General features: G+C 38.9%; 1 pseudogene; it reads right to left on the bottom strand.

Annotated features, from left to right (window-relative positions):
* Window positions 1-663: 663 nt before the first annotated feature.
* On the bottom strand, window positions 664-2351 carry LOC125924025 (COP9 signalosome complex subunit 3-like; annotated as a pseudogene).
* Window positions 2352-7982: the final 5631 nt, after the last annotated feature.

Genomic DNA, 7982 nt, shown 5'->3' with positions numbered 1-7982 from the left:
CCACATTCTAATCTCTGGAACCTGTGAATATCCCCTTGTATGGTGAAAAAGATTTTGCAGATGGGGTTTAATTAAGGATTTTGACAGGGAGAGATCACACTGGATTATCCACATAGACACAGTAAAATCACAATGGTCCTTATCAGAAGGACACAGCAGGAGTCAGAGTCAAAAGGCAATGAAACTGCTGAAGCAGAGATAGGAGTCGAGAACGTTGGCAGTTTGGAAAGGAGCCACAAGCCAAGGAATAGAGGCAACCACTAGACACTGAAAAGGCAAGGAAACAGACTCTCCCCTTAATGCTTCCAGAAGGAACCAGCCTTGTGGATACCTTCACTTCAGCTAAGTGAAACTTAGTTTGGATTTCTGACTTCCAGAACTGCAAAGGAATAAACTTGTGCTGTATTTGTAGAGAGGAACATGGAGTCTCTCACGTCCAGCAGGAGCCTGTGTCAAGCAGAGGTTTGTGTTCAGCAACGGGGCAAGCAGTTAAAGGTACTGCAGCTAGGAGGTATCGCCAGGATTTGTCAAAAAAAAAAAAAATTTAATTCTCTAATATCCAGGTGAGACAGTCTTGGTCCTCCCTTGCCACCGTGTAACATTTGCCTCTGGCCAAGGCGATGGTTGGTTTCACCTTTATTTAACTCAGGATGCATGTTAGTTTCAAGAGCAACTATATGGTTTGTTTACTGATTCACCTTGTGATCCCATTCTCTTTTATGCAGATTGGGGATTCACCACAGCCTCTTGATCCATGGCTTTCGGTCACTCATCAAGCTCTCTTTATTTCAACATTTCCGGATCAATGTTATGAAGCATGGCTGGATTATATATTATATTCTGGAGTAGTCATTAGAAAAACTGATCATAACATGCTTGCAAAAATCTCACCATCTTCTGTCATGTGTAGTATGTGTTTTTCTGTCTCTTGAGGTCCAGGTAATTGCGCACACCTTGCCAAATTTCATGACAATAATGTTTAAAAAGTCTTTGCAAGCCTTTCAGTATTCTTTTAAAGAGATAACAAGTTTTGCTTCTCCAGTCGCATGATGTTATCCTAAGCAAAAATTTCACTGTAATTAATGTACCAGGTTTGAAAGTCTTGAAAGATTGTTGGTTGAATAAATTCGTGGTAACTCATGGTAAACACTGCTAAGGGACTTAATGAATCTACTCATAATCTGAGACGTTATATTTTGGTAGCTACTGTACTTTGCTAAGTAGCATCAGAGAAGCTAGAATGCACTTATTATACATGACTCCAACATGATATGACTGATCACCACAGCAGGCCTGGGTTTAGCCTGCTCAAAAAAGTAAAGTGCTCGTCAGCCTGGCCCAGATAATTCTTCCATATAACAGTATCATAAAAAGTGCTTTGCATCATAGCCTCCTGTTCTAAAATGTGCCTAGGATTTTCAGATATAGAGAGGCCAATAGATCAGGGGATAATTGCCATTGAAAATATTGTCGTTTATACTTCCCAAGAGGAGAGGGCACAGCACTCCACATAGGACCACATGAGGAAGCACTATGGTCAATCAGGGGGCAGAAGGAACCAGGGCAAAGTGTGGCTCAAAGCCTTTATTCTGGTTTTTGAGGGAAGAAACAGGCAAGGTAAAGCAGGCAAACTAAGCAAGTTTAGGAATGGATGTTTGAATAATTTTGGTATGCTCTGGGTTATAGTGGTGGTCCGTAGTTGTCCCATGCCTGGATCTGGGGTGATTTAGGGTGGGGGGGATAATGTTCCCAATGGCAGGAGTCTGACAATGAGACAGGCAGAGGAGTATCTGAAGGGACTGATTAATTTGCATGTCAAATGCATGCTCACAGGCAAGTTGTTAGCTGTCTCTAGGAATTAGCTAACCCCTCCCCAGGCCCACAGGGCCTCCAAATTGTCACAGCATCATAAAACACCCATAAGACAAAACTCAAGATGAATAGAGCTCTATTCTCTTTACAGCTACCTATCATATCTATGTCAAGATATGGAAGGGCACACTTAAAGCATTTTGCCTGCAAGCAAAGCTGGCAAAGATTAGCAGGTATGGAAGTCAGTTAGTTTGCATTCATCTGAAGCTTGTCTATTGCTACATTAAGGATGCCAATTCCTCCCAGGGGCTGTTTGCTTTCCACAAGTGCATTTGTTAACTGATGGCAAAGCCCAGCAAAGTTATTTGTTGCATATTGAATATGTTCCCCATTATAAGTACTAATGAAAAGCTATACCTGGAATAATCATATTTGGGAACCAGGAATGCTGGGCATAGAAAACCTTGCAACAAAACAGCAAGGACACCCAAGAAGTGTTCCAATACATCAGAAGCTCCAAACATAGTGCCCAGATATGATAAGTTACTTGCAAAAAGTTCCTTATTCTTGTTGATCAATTCACAAAGTTGAATTATTTGCCTTTGAGCTGAGAGCTAGCACTGTTCACAAATTGAGGGCAGACACCATGTTTTCTCCAGAGCAGTCCAAGCGACAGAGGCAGCCTGAGCAGGCAGAGGTGACCATTGCGGGAGGAAGGGCCACAATGAATCACAGGAAGGCCTCAAGACTTTTAGCAGAAATTGACAAGTTAATTCAAAAATCTGTATAGAAATCTAGGATGCCAAAATAACCTTCAAAAATAAGACCAAATCTCAAATTCAAATCTTACTACAAAGATATAGTAATCCAGACTGTGAAATCCTGGCATAACGATAAATTTATAGATCAACTGAATAGAATTGACAGTTGAGAAATAACCCATACAGGGGCACCTGGGTGGCTCAGTCGGTTAAATGTCTGACACTTGATTTTGGCTCAGGTCATGATCTCATGGTTCATGAGTCTGAGCTCTGCATTAGGCTCTGTGCTGAGGGTGCAGAGCCTGCTTGGGATTCTCTCTCTCCCTCTCTCTATGCCCTCCCCCTGCTCTCTCTCAAAATAAATAAATAAACATTAAAAAAAGAGAGAAAGAACCCATACCTTTATAGTCAGTTGATTTCTAACAAGGGTGTCAAGACTATTCAATGGGTAAAGAATAATTTTCAACAGATGGCCCTCAGACAACTGAATATCTGCATGCAAAAGAATAAATTTGGATGGACCATCCACCTCACATTTTTCACAAAAATCAACACAAAATATGTTACAGACATAAGCATAAGAGCAAAAGTATAAAAGGCTTAGAAGAAAACATGGTTGTAAATTTGTGTGCCTTGGTTTAGACAGTGGTTTCTTAGATATAACACCCAAAAAAAGTGCTCTTCAGCAAAAAAGATAAATTCAACGACATTAAAATTAAAGCCTTTATGCTGCAATTGATGCCAATAGGAAAGTTAAAAGACAACCCAGAGAATCAGAGAAAATATTTGAAAATCACATATCTGATAATGGACTTTTATACATCTATAATATGTAAATATTCCTTACAACTCGATAATAAAAGGACAATTCAATTTAAAAATGAGAAAAGAAGCTGAGTAGACATCCCTCCAAAGAAAACATAGAAATGGGCAATAAACACGGAAAGACATGTTCAACATCAGTAATTATTAGGAAAATGCAACTTAAAACCACATGAGACACTAATTTGTACCCACTATGATGGTTATAATCAAAGAGATAGACAGTAACAAGTGTTGACAATAACGTGGAAAAGTTAGAATTCTCACTCATTGCTAGTAAGAATATAGCAGTGGCACAGCCACTGTGGAAATATTTTATCAGTTCCTCAAGATGTTAAGCAGTTACCATTTGACTCAGCATTTCCATTCTAGGTGTGAACCCAAGAGAAAGAAAAATATATACCCACACAAAAATTGTACATGAATATTCATAGTAGCATCATCCAAAATAGGAAAAAAAATGGAAATATCACACATGTCCTTCAATGAATAGATAATTAAGATGTGGTGTACCTATATAATAAAATGTTATTTGATAATAAAAAGGAATAAAGTACCAATACATGCTACAATATGGATGGACCTTGAAAACATTATGTTAAGTGAAAGAAGACAGTTACAAAAGGCCACATATTACACGATGCCATTTTTAAAAGAAGTTCAGAACAGGTGAATCAATAAAGACAGAAAGTATATTAGCCTAGGGCATTAGGCTGAGGTATGTGAGGGAGGAAGGATTATAGAGCAAATGTTAATGCATGTGGGGTTTATTTTTGAGTTGATAAAAATATTCCAAAAACTTAGATTGTGGTGATGCTTGTACAAGTCTGTGAATACATGAAAAACCATTGAATTGAACACTTCAAATGGTTAATTTCATTGTGTGTCAATTACATAACAATACGGATGCTAAAGAAGTTACACAAAAATGCAATGGAAATTACATTCAAGTATGAACACACAGTGTTATACTGAAATTACATCAAAATAAGATACTTGAATTATATATGGAAATATTTATATTTGTTTTAAATCTATTATTATTTATTTAAATGCATAATCATGAGTTTGGCAGTTGCTTACTAATCCAATTTCCATAATTCTGCCAACATCATTCAAGTTTTAAAGGAACCTAAAATGGGATCACCGAGCCCTTCCACATTTTTCTGCCAGAAGTGATGGGAAGCAGAGTTAAAAGTGGTCTCTTTCACAATTAATAGGAGATCCTGATCTGCTTAGAAAAATCACTGATGTTCTAAGAGCATGCTCCTGCAAGCCTAGTGATCTGCTCTAGAAGTGTAACCAAGGGGCGCCTGGGTGGCGCAGTTGGTTAAGCGTCCGACTTCAGCCAGGTCACGATCTCGCGGTCCGTGAGTTTGAGCCCCGCGTCAGGCTCTGGGCTGATGGCTCGCGTCAGGCTCTGGGCTGATGGCTCGGAGCCTGGAGCCTGTTTCCGATTCTGTGTCTCCCTCTCTCTCTGCCCCTCCCCCGTTCATGCTCTGTCTCTCTCTGTCCCAAAAATAAATAAAAAACGTTGAAAAAAAAATTAAAAAAAAAAAAAATAGAAGTGTAACCAATAATTCTCATAGGACACGTCTCTGAAAAGTACTTGATAGGACTCACTTCTACTTCTGAGTCACAATTTTTTCCAATAAGCTCAACCTCTGTTGCATCCGGTGCTAGAAGTATAGTGATAACAATACACAATAGTAGAAACGCATATGTATCCTTCCTCTTTTGGTTTTAGAACTAAAAATGAGAAATGGAAGGTGGAGATGATTATGGATCTTCAAAATGTGTGATAACATTAAAGCCAAAGAATATGAAGATAGATAAAGGGGTAACTGGGTGGCTCAGATGGTTAGGTATCTGACTTCTGGTTTCGGTTCAGGTCACGATCTTACGGTTTGTGGGATCAAGGCTGAGTTGATCTCTGCACTGTCCTGGTGGGGATTCTTTTTCTCCCCCTCTCTCTGCCCCTCCACAGTTCTGTCTTTCTCAAGATAAATAAACATTATTTTAAAAAAGAATTATGAAAACAGATAAAAATAATTATATTAATAATTTATAGTTTTAGGTTCCCACATGTGGCAGAAGCTATAGAAAATTCCATGTGACCCTCAAAACAACTCAGCAAAGATATGAATGAAGAAACATGAGCTTAGAGAGGCTAGGCATGATGCTGAAGGCTGTGCAGTTAATAAGCGATACACAGAGTCAAAATAAAACAAAATGAAATGAAATGAAATGAAATGAAATAAAATAAAATAAAATAAAATAAAATAAAATGGGGGCGCCTGGGTGGCTCAGTCGGTAAAGCGTCCGACTTTGGCTCAGGTCATGATCTCGCGGTTTGTGAGTTCGAGCCCTGCGTTGGGCTCTGTGTTGACAGCTCAGAGCCTAGAGCCTGCTTCAGATTCTGGGTCTCACTCTCTTTCTGCCCCTCCCCTGCTCATGCTCTGTCTTTCTCTGTCTCAAAAATAAATAAAAAAAAAAAAACATTAAAAAATAAAATAAAATAAAATATTCCCAGCTCATATCACATATATGTAATACATACAGGATATATATAATGCACACCAAATATATGCATATTATGCATATATCATATAGCTTATAACTATATATAGTAGAGTATCATTCATTATAAGTAGTGATTAATGTTTCACATCAGTTTACAATTTTTGAAATTTATTCAATAAGGCTCAAAGATGGTAAGTGGTTTTCTCCAAGTTAACCAGTTAGTTAAACTAGAATCAAGGTTAGACTCAAATTTAAGGCTTATGCTGAAAAGGCAATTAAAAATACGTCCAGGGATTCCTGTAATATAACTCCTTGCATTTGATGAATACTGAGATTTCTGTTCTAGGTCAAGGAGCTGGAATCTTTTGTTAACTTTTCTTCTTTCCCACCTCCATCTATCTAGTTTTACTCTAGGTGTTTGAATTGTGAATTGCATTAATAGACATCCACTTTGATTTTCTATCTCTTCCAATTTGTCCCTCTCTTATCTAGAAGCTGATCACTAAAGCTGTGTGTATATATATTCAAGTGAACTGGGAAGTTGAATAATTATGCATTGGAGTTAGAACCCCAGTTCTTTGGTGAAGATGGATAATAACCTAGCCTGACCATTTTTTTCCCCCAGAATATCCACTGAGCAATTCTATTCAACTCTCTGCTTCACTTAAGTGATACATATTTGAAACAAGCTACAACTGCCTATTTTATAAAAATCCTTCTTCTGAACCTACTGCTTCCATAATCTAAAAGGAGCCACCTTTCAGAGTATGTCTCCAGTGATGAACTCTACCAATTTAAAAGTAAGAGAGTACAGCAGTGTGTCAATGAGAAAAGAATAAAAAAAAGAAATTCAAGGAACACTTAGGGTTTATGAATTTTATATTCAGGGTTTTTACTGTTCTTGGTATGTTGGCTCGCTTCTTTCTCTCTTTCCTGTCCCCAAACTCCCAAGCAACATAATGATGCATTGTTACCAGTTTTATATACACACTATTTTTACATTATTGTTACAGTACTACAAGCTATATTATTTTAAATATTTTCTTAAAAAAGATGCTCTTTTGTGTGCCTGGGTGGCTCAGTCAGTTAAGCATCTGATTCTTGATTTCTGCTCAGGTCATGATCTCACAGTTCATGAGTTCAAGGCCCCATGCATATTCTCTCTCTCTTCGTCTCTCTATGCCCCTTCCTTCAGTCTCTCACAATGAATGAATGAATGAATGAATGAATAAATAAGCTATTGCGTGTTCTGTTACTTTGGCCTGCTTTAATTTGACTTTTTTTTTTTTTTTTCTTTTCTTTTTTAATGGTTTCAACGTTTAAGTTTTTCAAAAGAAACGTAGTCCTGGTAAATATTGCCAATTTCAGTATCTTACCCTCCGGGACACCACTGGCCAAGGGTGGACCTGTGACCCAAGCGAGGCCAATTTAAAATTCTTTCTTGAGACTTTTCTAAATGGAGCTGGAAGTAAAGTTCATTTGCTCTCTGGCTGGAGAATTATGTCCCCCCTGCAGACACTGCTCCTCCTCCAGCCCTTCCCAGTGATCAGCATTTTCCTTGTGCTCAAGGTCATCACTCCCTCAGTTCTTCCCTCTGTACTTTACCAGAGCACCAACCCCAGCAATTTCCCTCTTTATCGGGTCATTCCCATCACTATGCAAGCAAGTTTTTATCCTGTCCCCAAAATATTTCTTAGCCCCATTCACCCCTGTTCCAGTCTTCCCACTTCCTTGCTCCTCTTCATAGCAAAATTCTTTGAAAATGTTCGTATTTATTGCATCACATCCTTTTCCTATTCTCTCGTTAAATTCGCTCCGGTCCCTTTGCCCCGCCACTGTCGTCAGTGTCACCAATGACAACTCAAGTTGTTCTCATCTCCTTTCTTTCTCTCACTCATCCGGGCCATCAGACCACTCTACCTGTTCTACCTTCAGAAGACTTCCGCAATGTAGCCGTTGCTCGAGTTTGCTAACCCAGGGCAAGTGTCCACCACCTTTGCTTCGAGGATGGCAAACGCCGGCTAGAGGGCGGCCTTGCTTCCACCTGCCCCAGCGCTCACAGGT

This window comes from Panthera uncia, chromosome B1 (genome assembly GCF_023721935.1).
Source record: "Panthera uncia isolate 11264 chromosome B1, Puncia_PCG_1.0, whole genome shotgun sequence".
Classification (NCBI taxonomy): Eukaryota; Metazoa; Chordata; class Mammalia; order Carnivora; family Felidae; genus Panthera; species Panthera uncia.
Note: the sequence above shows the minus strand (reverse complement) of the source record. Positions and strands in the feature narration are given on the sequence as shown.